The 16,406-nt window shown below is 44.1% G+C and overlaps 1 protein-coding gene across 2 annotated transcripts in view; it reads right to left on the bottom strand.

Annotated features, from left to right (window-relative positions):
* Positions 1-16,406, bottom strand: part of PRKCH (protein kinase C eta) — a 256,636-nt gene that overhangs the window by 165,792 nt on the left and 74,438 nt on the right. The window lies entirely within an intron of this gene.

The raw sequence follows: 16,406 nt of genomic DNA, 5'->3' as shown, positions 1-16,406 counted from the left end.
TGAGAAGAGAGAAGCAGTACTCCCTGAACTGAACTCCAACAGCAAGGAGTGAATAAAAGAAGAGAAGCAGCAAGAAAACCAGAAGCATGACCATCCCTTCCAGAAGCCAAAGATTCTTGGAGAGGAGAAAGAAAAAAATGCATTGAATGCAGTAAGTAGGTTCAGAACAATAAGGACTGTAGCATGCACACTGGATTTGACGAATGGATCATTAGTAAATATGAGAAATGCAAAAGGGGAAACACTGAGAACATTTCACAGCCTAGGGGAAAGAGACAACAAAAACTCAAAGGTTGAAAATTAGAGCCAGAGGAAGGCATGACGATCCACAGAGTAAGGCCTAGGGGGAGGCAGGAGGGTATGGGGGGACCTGGAGAAAAACAGGTAAAGAGGACTGTGACTACACACATGTTTGCAGGCATCAGGACAGGAAACTGGTAGTAACCATTCTAGGAAGTCTCAAGTTTCTTAATGAACTCAGGTGCAGGGTCATCTGAGTGAGAAGAGTGGAGAGAACTTCTGGAGAATGGGAACTGCTCGGAATAATCAGCAGGGTCAACCTGCCAGGCTGCTAATGTCCCCTGTACGACTTGGAGGCCCAGGTTCAGGTGTGGAGAAGGCAATCCAGACTTCGGCTTGGGCCTGCAGTGCTGCCGGCCAAGGATGGTAGAAGTACAGATATACTACAGAATTGGGGGTACTGATCTGTGTGCCAGTAGATGGCCCATCATTCCCTAGAAAGCCTCCTTACCACTGGTTGTCCACTGACGTCTTCATTCTACTCCCAGGTGGGTTCTACCCATAATAATGAAAGAAGATAATCCACTTCCCCCCACCCAAGGTCTCCCAAGACAACATTTAATAAATTATCAAAATAACACTCCTGCTGCAGTTAAATCTTTTGAAAACTCTTACTATGAATGCTTATGAATTGCGACAAAAACCAACTAACACTTAAAACAGGTCAGTGGCAAAGCTAGAAATAGCCTGTAAAAAGTCTTTTTGGCTCTCAAATTGCTCATAAAATCGCCATGGGAGAATCCCGGTTCTCAAGATGCTGCTAGAATTATAATCAGTGGAGTCCAGGGCTCCATGTGAGGGGAATAGCAGGGATCACAAGCAGTCTGGATTCTGAAGCCACACAAGAATAAGATAAATACAAGTTCCCCTCCTTGACAAAATGGCACAGTCCACCCAGTTAGGACAGCAACAGTAGAAGGACATGATTCCAACTCCTCCCCTCCCCCACAATAACCACTGCATTAGAGCTGGCAGCCTCAAAACAATGGAAATGTCAGGTTGCCCTCCTGTTCCCTGCCTGCCTTCACTTCCTCTTTCACCCTGGATGAGTTGTCATCTTTCCATGAAAGAATGCCAGGCGTTCAGTCAGTTTGACTGGCAGTTCCTGCTCTTCAGGTTCTCTGGATGCTTCAAAAGGGTGGCGGTGTGTTACCGGAAAGACTACCCTCCTCAGAAAGCTGTTTTCCAGGCTTCCACCCCTGGTGAGTCACCTGCCAGTTTCTATCATGTACAAGGAGATCTATGATTAAAGGAGACTTCATTTGAGTCCTATGGGCCTGAGACTGCCTCTCTTGGAAATGACACTTGTAACTTCCGACTGGATTGTAGAGCTGTTTTGGTAGAGATCTTCCAGATTCCAGGGCAGCTAGAATGTGGAAGTGGCAACAAGTAAAATCATGACATAGTGACACTAACGACATTGGCCCCGAGTAGTAACATTCCAAGAAATAAATTCAGAAGCCACCCATAAAGAAACATTAAGTCAAAGCAATAATTTTCAAGAGACTTCAATCTTGAATATGAGGCTACAAAAATCTTCCTTTAAAATTAGTGTATGTTTTTAGTAAAAAGGTGAGAAAATAAATATTGGCCCAATACTTAAATACTTATTTGATGATCATCCACTTAAGAAATTCCCTGTTTGATGTAAGGGATACATTAAAGTATAGATAAGAAAATGGATCTTCTACAGTAGCCCACCAAAGTTTTATTAACAAGCCTCTTCGACATGAATCTGTATAAGACACCATTGGAGATCAAACCATCCCTTCCCTCAAGGAATTAGCACTTTTTAAAAGGGCACAAAGACCAAAATAGGTGTAGCTATCAGATCAGACCAATAAAAGAAGCTCTGAAAAAGCAGATGTGTTTTTAAAAAACGAGAAAACTACGATGTCAAAATACATCCAAGCAGCGTTTACACTGTAAATGGTGTACAGTTCAATGACAGATCAAGAAGGGTTTGCATGGAACAGCAATCGTATTAGCAGAAAAGAACTTAAGATGAACCCATTCCTACCACAGAATATGGGCAAACGTCACATTGGGAGGCACTGAGTAAGATGTTGGCATTGAGTTCTTCTCCAACAACTTCATTGCAAAAGGGACAAATGTTTATTTTCTAAAAAGCACTTACACACCATTGAAATTATCAGTCCCATCATTGTTCATCTCTAATGTTCTAAATTCCTCAAAGCAGGGAACACAGTCAAACATTTGTTTATTTAATTCACTTATTCAAGCATCCATTCATTAGAGGTATTTGAGTGTCTAGTGTACGCCAGGAAAAATGTACTTGGTATAAAGAATAAATCAGACATGGGCCTTGTCCTCAGAGTTCATGAGGAGAACAGAAATGAAACAATCCCAGAATAACTGTGTATTTACAGCTGTGATTAAAGGAGATGGAGAAGTACAGAAAACTTAAGCTACTTTGGGGGACTCACGGAAAGCTCCCGGTAGAGTGGAATTTAAATGAAAAATTAACAAGGTGATAGGGAGAGAACTCCAGGAAATGGACACAGCTCAGGCATAGATCCTAAAACTTCATCTTTGTATCTCCAGGTGCTCAATAAATGTTTAGGGAATAAAGCTGAAGTCCTTACTGCATTCCAAAAATCTTTCCTAAGAAAACAACTGCGAAAGAGCTACAAGCACACAGAGGTGTTATTTGTAACAAAACAAAATTAGAAATAGCAGTAGGAGAGGGCAACTTATGTAAAGCAGCCACTGAAATATTATGCAGCAACATACAAAACTAATTACGTAATTAAGTGGGAAAAGATAACACAAGTGTATTTTGATCAGAAATATGGAAAAGTGTGAAAATTCAAAGTAATATAGGCCTTTATGATAAAATTAAACAATCAGCTATCAATCATCCCATTTCATTCTATATACAATGATGCAATTTCCTTCTATTTTGAAGGAAACCTTCTAGCCAATTTTCAGACAAAACCTATTCCCAGCAACTCCATTCATTCTGGGCTCCCTAAGGAATGCAATATTACTTCATAACACCTTATATTTCTGTAAAGCCTTAAATTTTAAAAAGTGCTTTCCCATGCATTGTATCTTGGGTATCATCATTTGCTTCCCCAGGTGATTATTACTATACAACAGTCACATTATGTGCTTTACAAAGTGGTAACAAGGAAATGGCTCCTGCCCTGGCCAGGTAGCTCAGCTGGTTAGAGCATCGTCCTGATGCACCAAAGTTGTAGGTTTGATCCCTGATCAGGGCACATGCAAGAATCAGCCAATGAATGCATAAATAAGTGGGACAACGAGTCAATGTTTCCGTCTCTCTCTTTCCCTCTAAAAATCAATCAGTTAAAAAAATTTTTTAAGTGGCTTCTGATCTCCCACATGGGACTATTTTCACTACTCAATTTTTAATTGAGATCACATGTTCTTTTTTTTCCTAATACTATAGTTAAAAATTTAAGTGTATGTGGAATATAATCACATTACAAAAGTTTGTAAAATTAAGAAAAGAAGTCATTCAAATCTCAATGCCCTGGCATAAACACTGCTATAGATTTGTTAAATGCGTTTCTAGCTATTTTACACCTATTTTAATTTTTTCTGATTACAAATTATACATGCTTACTGTAAAAAATATATAACTTGGAAAATAAAATTCTTCCATAATCCCACTCCACTTCTCTACCCAAGAAAACCACTGCTAAGTATTTGGTGCGTAACAGTCCAGATTTTTTTCCCTTTGGCTACAAAGGTCTACAATCCCTTATCTATAACCCTGACATTCAAAAACCTCCCAAATCTCCCCAAAGCGTTGTAACACTTTTGTCAAGATCTAGCCTAAGCTGACGTAGGGCAATCTGTAACCTTTGCCACACGCAGTGTGGCTCTGCATGTTTCACTGCAGAAGCAGTAACGGTTTTGACTGCAAGGTGCGACCCCGGCCCCCAGCAGAAGTGTCATTTAATAGATGGTACACAGCCCTAGTTAAAAGGGAAAAACCCTGATCTCAGGAACACATCTGGCCCTAACAGTTCAAACAAAAGCCGTGGACTTGTACTAATGTTACCATCATGATCGTTATAATTTAGGAAGTAGATCATACCGTGCATGTTCCTCTGCAGGGAGATTTTCTCAATCAGGGCCATCATCCCACATCAATGTGCTGGGTCCTTTAAGAGCCACGTGGGCATGGGTGAGGAGGTAAAAGGACAAGAAAAACGAGGAGGACCCTGATTTTAAGGAAAGGGTAAATAATTGAAAAATCAAACCTACAAAAATGGTTAAGGAGGAAGTCTACATACAAGTGAAGAGTAGATATTGCAGACTTCAGAGCTAGGAAAAAATCTTCAGAGGTAATGGCCTGATTCCTTTCTCAATCAGATGGCCTCCGTGTGTAAACAGATATGGTTAATTTCCTTGAGTTCATGCAGCTAGTTAGCAGCTGACCTGGGTCTGAAACTCCGAGTCCTACTTCCCCACTCTTTCTACCCCTCAGCGCAGAGCTGTGAGCCTCTGCACGCCAGCTGTGAGGGCCACGTGCTGACTGGGAAAGCAACGTTCCCTGTGAGGAGGCAGGCTGCTCGCGGGCTGGCCCAAGCTGTTCACGTTCAAGTCTGCTCACCTGGCATGGAAAGTGGCCTTCCAAACTTAACAGCAAGTATTTCCATAGTTTTATAGCTGAAGAGAAACAGATAAAAGAAGCCATCTCCAATCAGTAAGAATTCAAGTTGGATGTACGAATTTGGGTCACTCGTTCCTCCAGCACAAGCCACAGTGTGCTATCAGCATTTTCCATTACTAATCTTGATTCTTCTTTGGGGCCCAAAGCGCTACACCTGTGTCAGAGAAGAGAACACTAACACCAATCTACTAACTGGAAAACCACCCATACTGAATGGGTCTCCCCCAGAATCTCCCCACCACTCACGATACCTCCAAACATGACTTAGTTTACTCAAATATGCCCCTCCCAACAAGCAAGTGTGCTTTCATTTATGTAGAGCAAATTTTAAATGTCCACATGCATCCAAATCCTAAAATTCAGAATACACAAAAGCAGAGAAGGTGAGAAAAAAGACTAAAGCTACAGAATGTTGGTTTGCCTCTCCTCCTCCTTCCCAACATGCCCGCTCCCCCACCACCTGCACACCCCACTCCCCAGTCTTTCATGCCAGAGGGGAAGCAGAATGCATTTCTGCAGGACCTTAGTTAGAAGCACCATCTGTGAGAATGAGGACTTATAATCACATTCTTCCAGGGTCCCGTGGCCCTCCCTACCCCCACCCACGAGGACAGCGGGTTAAGTCACTGTGATGCGGCCCTCTCTCAACACACCTGGTGCTACAGCCCAATCAATTATTTTGGGGACTCGGCAGCTAACTTAAAGCCTTTGAATAGAGATCATTTCATGAAAGCTCTGAAAATCTTAAATGAACACGGATTAAACTGTGTGAATTGACTGAGAGATTAAAAACACATGTAGGGGACCCATGTACCCTGGGATCCTAACCTACAAAGCACAGTGGTGCTTCATTAAAGGCAGAGAGTGACAAGGAAGCACCAGAACCCACCCATTCCCTTGGCGGAGGCCATGTGAGACAGACTGGCTTTTACAGGGAGAACAGAAAAATAACCTACTGTCCCTCGACAGAAATGTTTGCCACCCCCAGACACCCCATGACCCGCCTCTGAGCACTGTAAGGTCAAAGTTAGAAAGGTTAATGAGGGAATTCCATGAGGGGCTAAGTTAAGAACAGAGCTTTTTAAAAGTTGGCACAGTTGACATCTCTGCCCCACGAAGGAGCACTGACAATATTTTCTTCTCTCCCTCCACAGGATGCTGGGGAGAGTGTAGGTGGAAAGTGCTTTGAGCTCCCAGGTAAAGAGAGATGTAGGGGAAAGAGGACATTCTTTTAGTGTCTTCAAGAGGTATGGGACTCTGGTGAAGAGGGGAGGAGAGAGACTCCGCTGCAGTTTCTAGCCTCTGTTTCAGAAATGATCGTGAGAGGCAGTGAGATGTCCTTAGTCTCTAGAGGAATATGGAGCCCACAGACAAAGCATAAACCTGACTGAATAAGGGTAAATAATTGTTATGTTCTGTAAAAGCCACAGATCTAGATATCTGTCAATTCTCTTATCTCTGTTTTTAAACCATTTGTGTACAAAACAGGCCAGGCGAATGCTTGTGCTGGTGGTCATCTGGGGCCCAGTGGCTGACAGGTAGCCTTTGGACGTGCCACTGTCTCCACCTCAGTCCTGACTGGGCAGGGCTGGGGACGGATGGACACAATACAAATAGGAGTGAAAATGAAAACTAGAGACCACAGAGAAAGAAAGCGCTATGCAAACGTTGGTCCTCTCCCCAGCTCTACATTCCCACAGCACTTTACATAGACCTCCTGGGGACATTTATAACATATTTTGATATAGTTCTATAACCACCTCATTCATCTTTGCATTCCAAGCAGAATCCTTCGAATGACCATATACTTGGCCATCAACCAGAATTTCTGAAGTGACAAGCATTGCTTCCCGTTCCTGACCAAAGGGTCAGAAAGGTTTCAGTTGGCACTCGGCAGGCGACAACTGGGTTTGAACCCAGACTCTTCCCAGCCACGTGTTTCTGGACATTATTTAACCTCTCAGAGCCTCCATTTCCTCGTCTGTAAAGTGGAGATGATAATACCTAGCTCAACAGGACTGACGGGAGATTAAATAAGATAACAAATATTAAGGCCTGGTACATAGTAGGTGCTCAACAGACATGGGGAAGGCAGCAGGAGACAGCAGGAGGAGCACCCGAGTCAGAGGCAGAAGATCTGTCAAGTCCCAGCTGTGCCCCTTAAGGTAGGGGCTGTGCAGCCTCCTAGGCTTCCTCAGCTGAAATCACCGTGAGGGGCAAAGTGGAAAAAAACACATGAATAGAAAACACATGATTAAAAAAGACAAAAACAAACAGACAAACAAAAGACAGGAAAATACTGAAGCCTACGCAGGGCTAAGCAAACGAATTGCCATCTAGAAGTCTCAAGGGCACTTTCAATAGTGTAAACTGATACCCATCATCATTTTATCAAATTATCAGAATGGTATCACTTAACAACACTTTCAAAGGCTGCCCCTGTGTCAGTCTGTCCATCAGAAAACCAGCACTACTGGCCACCTCTGTGAGCCAAGCACGTGGATGGACTGTGGCCCTTGCTTCATGAAGCTTACAGTCTAAGAGGGGATAAGTAACCAGTTATAAATACAGTTCACCCTTGAACTGCACAGGTCCACTTATACATGGATTTTTTTTCAATATATACTTGTAAATGTGTCAACTTATGATTTTATTAATAACATTTTCTTTTCTCGAGCTTACTTTTTTCATAAGAATATAGTATAAAATACATATAACATACACAATATGTATTGACTATTTATGTTATCACTAAGGCTTCCAGTCAACAGTAGGCTGTTAATAGTTAAATTTGGGGTAAGTCAAAAGTTACACACAGATTTTGACTGTGTAAGTGGGTCAGTTACCCTAATCCCCCCCCCCCCATTGTTCAAGGGTCAACTGTAGTTATATGCAAGACACCAGTTGCAACGGAGGCATGAAAGGGGAGGGGGCAGGTTAACCCTAACTGAGCCTGAAGCACTTACAGAAAAGATATCAAGCAAGGTGTAATGAAAGTAGCCTTTGGTGACTATGCCAGGAAAGAGGAGCAGAAACAAAGGTCAGCCACAGAAATTACATACTGAAGCCCACACATTAGGAGAGGCACAGCTTCTGGTTCCCTCCATTTGCCAACAAACCTTGTCCTACACCTCCCACCTCCCCAGACGCCACGCTTGGTTCAGAGGGCCTTGTGTTTTTACACACCCAGCCCTTTCCTTCTATTCATTCAAAATGCACTTCTGGTCACGCCCCCCTCCCCCCCAACAAACATGCTGAGGCAGGGTGAGCCTTGACTTAGAAGGCTTAGACCAGAGGAACAATCAGTCCTCTCTACAGCACCCAGCCCTGGCCCCAAACCCCCACTGGACAGTCTGTCATTCAGAAAAACATAAAAACAGATCGGTGCTAACAAAACTGGAAGGCTGGCCAGCAAATAAATTGGTTGAAAGTCGACTCAGAAAGAGGAATGGAAAGGAGCCGGGGAATTCCCTTGCAAGTTTCTACAGCTTTCTTGGCACCTGGATGAATCAGCTTTGAGAAACGGGTGAGACAGTATGCCTTCCCCAGGCATATTAACTCCCTCTCCTCATCCCGCTGCCCCAGCCAAGCTCATTAAAGGGTATTTAATCTAGTTCCTTGAAATATCGGGGTACTCTCTTCCTGTCTATTTTGGTAAACAATGGTTGCATCCCCTCCCACCCCAGGACATTTCACTAACTGAATGAAGTTAACACTCATGGTATAAAAAAAGTTTTAATATCTAACACCTTGGATCTGCCAGTATAAATGACTAATGAGGTTCATTACTACTTATATTAGGCTTCTGGTGTATAAAACAGAGGGAAGTATTATTAAACAAATTCTGATGAAAAAGGACAAAGCATTTCTCTCTGAGGGGCCTACTTAGGCCTCTCACCTCCCATGGCTTCTGTTAACACTGACCACCTCTTAGGGGAGATTAAATCCAAGCTAAGAGCACAAAGTGGGATTTCAGAATAAACTGCAGGTCCTCCAACTGCACTAGGCCCAGAAACACCATGGGTAAGTAAGCCCAGCAGAGAAGAGATACTCCAGTTGATAACCACCAGGGCGTGGGCCCGAAGCAAGCAGACAAGGGCAGGTGGAGGGGGGAGGAGGGCAGCTGGAGGGGGAGGAGAGGGTAGACAGACCTGTGCTGGCACTACCCTTGCAGCCTTGAAGAGAATCAGAAAAATATTACCAGCACAAGGAAATCGCTCTAAATCACAACACCCATCCCCGTGACTCCAAAGAAAACAATTAAATAAAAAGTAATTGTGTTTTTGAAATTAAATCAGCATTCCCTCCTTTAACTTGGCACAAACCAATCCGCCTTAGATAAGCAGCCATTTGAGTGTCTCCTGAGTTTTCACCAAAATGCCATCAAGGTTTTAGAAATGCTGCCTATCATTGCTTCCTCTCCCCACAGCCCTCACCTCTCACCCCCAACTTCAGAGGGACTGGAAGAAATAAGAGAAGGCCGAAAAGAAAGTGAGAGAAATGTTTGTTCGTGCTTGCTTTGCTCATGAAAGTTTTATTCCTCTACAGAGTTCTGCATCAAGGCCATACCAGACACAGAAAATAAAATGTGGTCCCTAAAAGTATTTATGTGTCTGTTTCCCCTGCATGATAGTCTCCCTGAGGACAGAGAATCTATCTTTTTATTTCTGCATGTCCCATGTCGAACATAACCCCCCAGACAAATAACAATTGCTCCAATAAAGTGGTGAACCTATTGGCAAAGTAATAGTTAATTTTTAAATCTCTCAAAATGGGAAAAAAGGCCCTTGGTGCAGACTACAGGCTTAAGCACTGGAAATTCCACTGACTACCTCCAGTTACTCTTTGTAGAGTGTGCCCAACACTTAGTGCACGGTCTTTGTCCTGAGATTTCTCCTAAATCCCAGAGACGGCCAATCAAATGGGTGCTATGTGACCACTGATGCTAGGACAGGCAGGCCATCTGGGGAAGCATGGTGCCATTCAAGGACCTGTCACCTGCTGCAGAAGCACACAAAGCACAGGGAAGATGTCCTTCCTAAACCAGGGCTGTCTATAAGCTCTTCAACAATTAGTAGTTATCAGAATTAAGAGACCTACACCCTGAAAAGTCAAATATGCAGGAGTTCATCTCCAAGATTTTCATTTTGCCTACTAATCACCTAAAATAAAGCAAGTGTATTGCTGCCTAATGGCTGTCCATCCCACCACTGACCTGGGGCAAGTATCTTCCCCTTTCTGGGCCTCAGTCACCTCATAAAGAGGAGATAATAAGAGAATCCATCCATCTCAAAGATGTTCAGGGGATTGAATGAGTTAATGCATGTAAAGCACTCAACCTGACATCTAAATAACCCTTTTTGAGTCACCTACTATTATTATGCATTCTCCCACGCTGACCCTACTCCATTTATCACTTCTCTGCTGCCTCTGGACACTGCAGCAGAACTAAGCTAGAAGGAACAAACTGAAATTCGTGGCGGAGGATCATTTGTTCTCTTCAACATGCAGAGCACACATTTGATTTCCACCACCATCAAATTATTCCTTGAGGCTCTGCCAATCTGGTCTCCAGATACCAATATTGAAAGTCTTCGTCTAGGGGTGGGGAAAGAATACAAATGTCATCCTACTCCTATGTCCCTGTTAACTAGGGGCCTTGGCAGGGAAGACACCTAATGCAGGCCCCTTGAGGACTGAAAACCTGCCTAGTCGAGGGATTGTAAGTATTAAGTGGAGACTCGTACAAAAGACTTAAAAACACCCTACTTATGCTAGCCTCAAAGGGACCGCAAGTGACAGAAGACCCTGGAGAGAGACTGTCCTGCATAAACGTGCTCACGAGAAAAGTGTTTGAGAGGAGAGGTCATCTGTATGTGAATATCTTAGGGCCTGCTACCCTAAAAATAGGAAAAAGAGGAAAATATTTGTGAGGAAATCTGCCAGAAAAGGGAACTGAGGGAGAATGAGTATGCAGCCTGCTCTTGTGACATGAACAGAAATGAGCCCTTAGCAGGCCTGAGAAGGTCATTCCCTCCAAGTAGAAACTGAAATACTACCATGTGAAGTGGGATACTTCAGAAGCAATTAGCGTCTGGCCTCCATCACTCAATTGGGAGTTTGAGGCAGTCAATGGGACTTTAAAAAGAAGAGTAAATTTGTGCCCTGGCCAGTGTGGCTCAGTAAGTTGGAGCAGTGTCCCATAACCAAAAGGTTGCAGGTTCAATTCCCAGCCAGGGCACCTTCCTAGGCTGCCAAGTCGATCCCCGGTCCAGGCACACACATGATCCCTGGTCCAGGAGTGTACAGGAGGCAACCAATCAATACTTCTCTCTCACATCAATGTTTCTCTCTCCCTTCCTCTCTCTCTAAAAGCAATGGAGGGAAAAAAAAAAGTCCTTGGATGAGGATTAAAAAAACCAAACCTTTTGTCTTTGATGATCTCTAAAATTTCTTAAGTTTTAGGGAGCTGGCAATGTGGACACGGTGAAAACAGAAGGTGGCACAAGTAGGCCGTGAGAAGAACTTCCAGAAGGCGCACACACAGAGTCCCCAAAGCAAAGATCAGCAGGGTCAGTTCTTTCATCAGAGCAGACCTGCCAGTGACCACTCCACCCATCTCATTCATAAGCAAACCTGCTGATTACTGGCCCAGGTGCTGCCCAGCTGTACCTGCAGCTGTCTGTCTGTTTGGTTGCCCCACAGCTGGCTGTGCAGGCCTGAAAAGGAACAGGTCTGGTCACACAGCAGCAATCTGGCACTCTGCATCAGCTCCTTTTCTCTCAAGTAAGTTACTTACAAACATTAAGCACTCCATCGAACAGATCCATAAAAATAGGAAAAAAAAAAAAGATTAAATGTGTTACAAAATCCCAGCTTGCAGCGTGCTATACCTGTCACACAACAGCTATTTTCATAGGGGCACCTGGCACACTATGGGCCTTCGCCTTTCTCCGTTTACATCACACAACATTTCTGCGTTGATGTGGCTGGGAAATGCCAGGCACCCTCTCACCCAGCTCCTGCCCCACTTCTCACGGGCTCGGGGAGCTGAGTCTCTCATATTTCCTTCTTTCTTCTTCCACATCCAGTGTCGTGAAGCTGCAATCGTGGCAGCAGATGTGAATGACATCAGAATTCTCAGAGCGAGGGGAGCTTCCAGAGATCACCTGGTTCATCAACAGCCTGGACCAAGGCTACACCTCTTCTTTCCCAAACCCATAGGTGAGCTGTGTGCCTCAAACGACAAGCTTCATGGAGTTCCAAAGGTATAATGACATTATTTCAGGACGGTGAGAGGAGATTACTAGAAGTAGGAAATCACTATCCTAAAGAGCCACCGTTATAAAATGCAGGCCCAGCGCAGCACAAGGGCGATGGGGTTCTGGAGATAGAAGACTCACATTGAAGAGCCGACTGTCAGGATCCTGGACCTGGGAGTGAGCCAAGGAGTCAGGCTGTGCTTTCACACAGAAGATGGGAACCTAGAAAACACCTGTTCTCAACAAGCCAGATCGGTTTCCTGGTGCCAAATATAATTCCACTCATCGCAGTCTAACAGAGCTATGGACAAAGTTCTTTTTAAACATCTTCACACTCATAAATATTTTTAAACCAATTTTTATACTTTCACAGTGTGTCCGTGTGGTTACACAATGAATACTACTCAAAATATTGCTTGATTACAAAAAAAGGCCAGGTCTTACTTTGGCCCGTTAGTTAAATGTTCTACATTTAAGATAAAAGTCTGAAGAGCCCTGGCTGGTGTGACTTAGTTGGTTGGAGCATCGTCCGGTAAACTGAAAGGTTGTGGGTTCGATTTCCAGTCGGGGCATATGCTTAGGTTGTGGGTTCTCCCATGTTGGGGTGAGTACAGAAGCAATTGATTGATGTTGCTCTCTCACATTGATGTTTCTCTCCTTCTCTCTCTCCCTCCCTTCCTTCTCTCTAAAATCAATAAGCATATCGTTGGGTGAGGATTAAAAAAAAAGAAAAGTCTAAAGAAACCTGTCGTTCTGCCCTGCATTGTCTAGTCCTTGTTCCCTCAGAGCTTCGGAGCAAATAAATATCTCACCAATAAAACTGAAGACCTTCTGTTCCTTATAGTCTAGTCTTGTCGTACTAAGAGAAAGCAATGGGTCTGAACATATAAGTCTTCCTCTATCTAATCCAGTATCTTATTTTTCAACAAGCTGGTCACTGTTTTTCTTTTGGAAGCTCTCTCGCTTGCGGTCATCACTTACAATCATATTCATTTAAGGTTCATTCAGTTCTTATTTGAAGTTATAGTAAACCTTTCTCCAGACAGGACACTAGCCTCCAAGCCATTCCTCTTACTTATCAACCCAAACAACTAGATCTCTTTGGCAACTGCTCCACCATAAATGACAACCAGGCAGTAACATGAAGTCTAGTTAACAGTTGACTATTCCAGGCCACCCTGCAAACACTCAGAAAAGAAGTAAAGGCAAGAAGCCCATGTGAGAAGGATCAGTGAAACAAGTAATTCATTTGGAACAATATCTGTTGGTCCATGGAGAAGCTGAGAGGGACAAAATTGTTTTAGTCGGACGTAAGCTTCTCTGGCTATCTTAACAGTGATTCTACCCAGTGTTCATATCTTACCAGCACCTTCTACACGGAACTGTCTAATGCTAGCTGGTAAGGGCAAACCCTAAACAACCCTCCTGGAAGCTAGTCTTCAAGGGATTTAAGACATCTCATTGCTAGTTCTCACGTGGCAATCAGTAAAACTGGTTTGAAGACTCCATGGTGGACCAGAACACTCTGGAAAGTTTGCAGTGAGCGATGGAAAGATCTGGTGCATGTTCAATGAGAGCTAAAGCACCTCCGCCCTGTGGGCTCTACATTCAGCCACAACAATGACACTGGCAAAGGGCAGTTCCTGTGGAAACACTTACGGTGCGCGACTCTTCTGGTGGAAATGGGCCTCTGAAAAAACAAAGGCTTCACACCACGGTAGGCAGTGACGAAGCCTCACGGAACGGGGGTCTGGGCAGATCATTCGGAGTACAAACCAAGATGATCGTGAACTTTACATCTATGGAGATAAAAATCTGCTATTTTGAGGTCTTCAAGCAGCTGCTCATTGACAAACTCATAATCAAGATCATCTCTCCAAAGCTCTTCTGCAGTTAGGAAAGCACAACCACAGTAATCTACATTTATGTGAGTTAGGTTGCTCATATTATATGCTAATAAATGAGTTAGCTCCACCTTCACCATCCCTCTGCTTGAATTTAATTACTAGTTTGGCCTTTAAAAGGGCACTCCCTTCACCTGCAAATGAGTTTGCCACTTGTGTTCAGAACAGAGCTGAGCATCTAGACTACGCTCTGCCCCTCCCATGAGATAGCCCAGTTACACTACACAGGCAGGGCACTGGCCTTAGAACCTCACGGCCACCCCCACATGACACCAACTATCACACTGACTTTTACCACCTCTGGGGAAAAGAGAAGAACCCCTTCTCACCCCTCACCTCAAGGCATCTAGTTCAACCATTTATTCAGCACCTACTCATGCGCGAGGAATAAACAGAGACCAAGAAAATTTCTTAACCTTTGTAAACCAAGTTCCTGCCAATGGAATGAACCAGGCACAGTTTGCTTACAGCAGGTACTTAAGTGTTGTTATCCTCTGTAAAATGACCCACATGGGTAAAATTCCATGGAAGAAAATACGAATCCTCAAGGGGGAAACAGGGAAAGGAGTTTATGGCATTGTAAACCTGGTTAATACTGACTTTTCCTGAAGGCTGAACTTGAATATCAACTCCTCCAGGATGTCCTCCCTGAATTCCCCAGGCTCACAATCCTACCAGCCTGCACACATTTCTACTCTACTGTACCCTATGATGAAAGAGTTGGTTTGTGCCATCTCTCCCACTACAGGGTGAGCTCCTTCAGCTTTGCACCAAACACGGTCTCTGGTTAGAGCAGGTGCTCAGCGAGTGCTGTGAGCTGCCACGCAGAAGTGTGTGTGGGCATGCTCATGTGCATACTCAGGCCCGTTTGTGGTTGCATGGAGAGTGACACAGCTGTGCTCTATAACTTCCTTCACCCCTGTATTTTCTAATGTTAACAACAAGTATTTTGTACAAAAGATTACTTGCTCTCCTCCTCCAATAGGTTCTGAAAATGAAGGCAAGTAGGCATGAGCAGAAGCAAGAAGAGCTGTTTTGCTCATCAGTACCTAGATCATGAACTGAGACAAGGAGAGGTGACAGATGAAATGGGGAAGGTAGCAAGGGCCAGGCTCCTGAGAATCTTCCCAAGGAGGCTGACCTCTACAGGTGATGGAGAGCCTTTGAAAGATTTCTAGAAGGAGGAAGGGGAGGGTTGAGTTTTAGACAGTTCAGCCAGGCGGCTCTGTAGAGGGGATTTGAGGGAGTAAGACCAGTTCCAAGGCCATTGTAATAATCCATTTATATGATAAGGGCCTGAACAAGTGTGATGCTGATGGAGAAAAGAAAATTGACTCAGGAAGTATTTTGCAAGCCAGTTCAACAGGACTTGGCAATGGACTGAAATGGGGGAGAGGTAAAAGGAGAGAGAATAGTCCACAGTGATGCCTAGGTGACTGGACGATGGTTAAGACCAGGTTTGACTGAGAAAATGGGCAGAGGAGATGGAATATTTAATTGTGGAATGTTGACTTGGAGATGGCTGAAGGACATCCAAATAGTCTGTCCAGCAAGCATGTAAGACATGAGACCTTGGGCATGTTCTTGGACCTCCCTAAGCCACAGTTTGCTCAGGCAGGAAATAAAGGTGCTGTGGTAGCTGCTCATTCCTCACAGGCTGTTGTGAGGATTGAAGGAGATGGAGTCTAAAGCCCTCTGCCCTGAGCCTGCCCAGGTCCTAGAAGGAAGAATCAGGCTCAGGGACAAAGGTGGGAGACAGAGCTTTGGAAGTCCTTGCCGTATGTGCTATATATCACAGGTGGCAAACACAAGGCCCGTGGGCCAAATGTGGCCCTACACCTTGTTTTATCCGGCCCGGCAACTTGTTTCTACCTGGCAGCAGCACCGAGCTCTTGCTTAACTATTAAGGAGTAGTTACATTTATCCAGTCCTAAAATTACATTCGGCCCATTGAAGGCAACCGTGAGGCTGTGGCCCCTGTCCCGTGAAAATGAGTTTGACACCCCTGTATGGTTAAAACCAGGAAAAGAGATGAGGCATCTGGAATAAGAGACAAGTTAAGGACAAAAGCCCAGGAAGCACCAATATTTAAGGAGATTAAGGGATGAGGTACAAAAACCAAAAACCTAGAAGGTTGCTAAAGGAACAGAAAAACAGGGGAGCACACTGTCTCAAAGTGAACGTAGCGGCCCGCAAGGCAAATAAGTGACATGATTACATGGTCATTCCCAGGTTTTGCAGCGCGGTATTCACGCAGTGAGAGAGGCCAAA

This window comes from Desmodus rotundus, chromosome 7, assembly GCF_022682495.2.
Source record: "Desmodus rotundus isolate HL8 chromosome 7, HLdesRot8A.1, whole genome shotgun sequence".
Taxonomy (NCBI): Eukaryota; Metazoa; Chordata; class Mammalia; order Chiroptera; family Phyllostomidae; genus Desmodus; species Desmodus rotundus.
The sequence above is the reverse complement of the archived record's forward strand: the minus strand, read 5'-3'. Positions and strand labels throughout refer to the sequence as shown.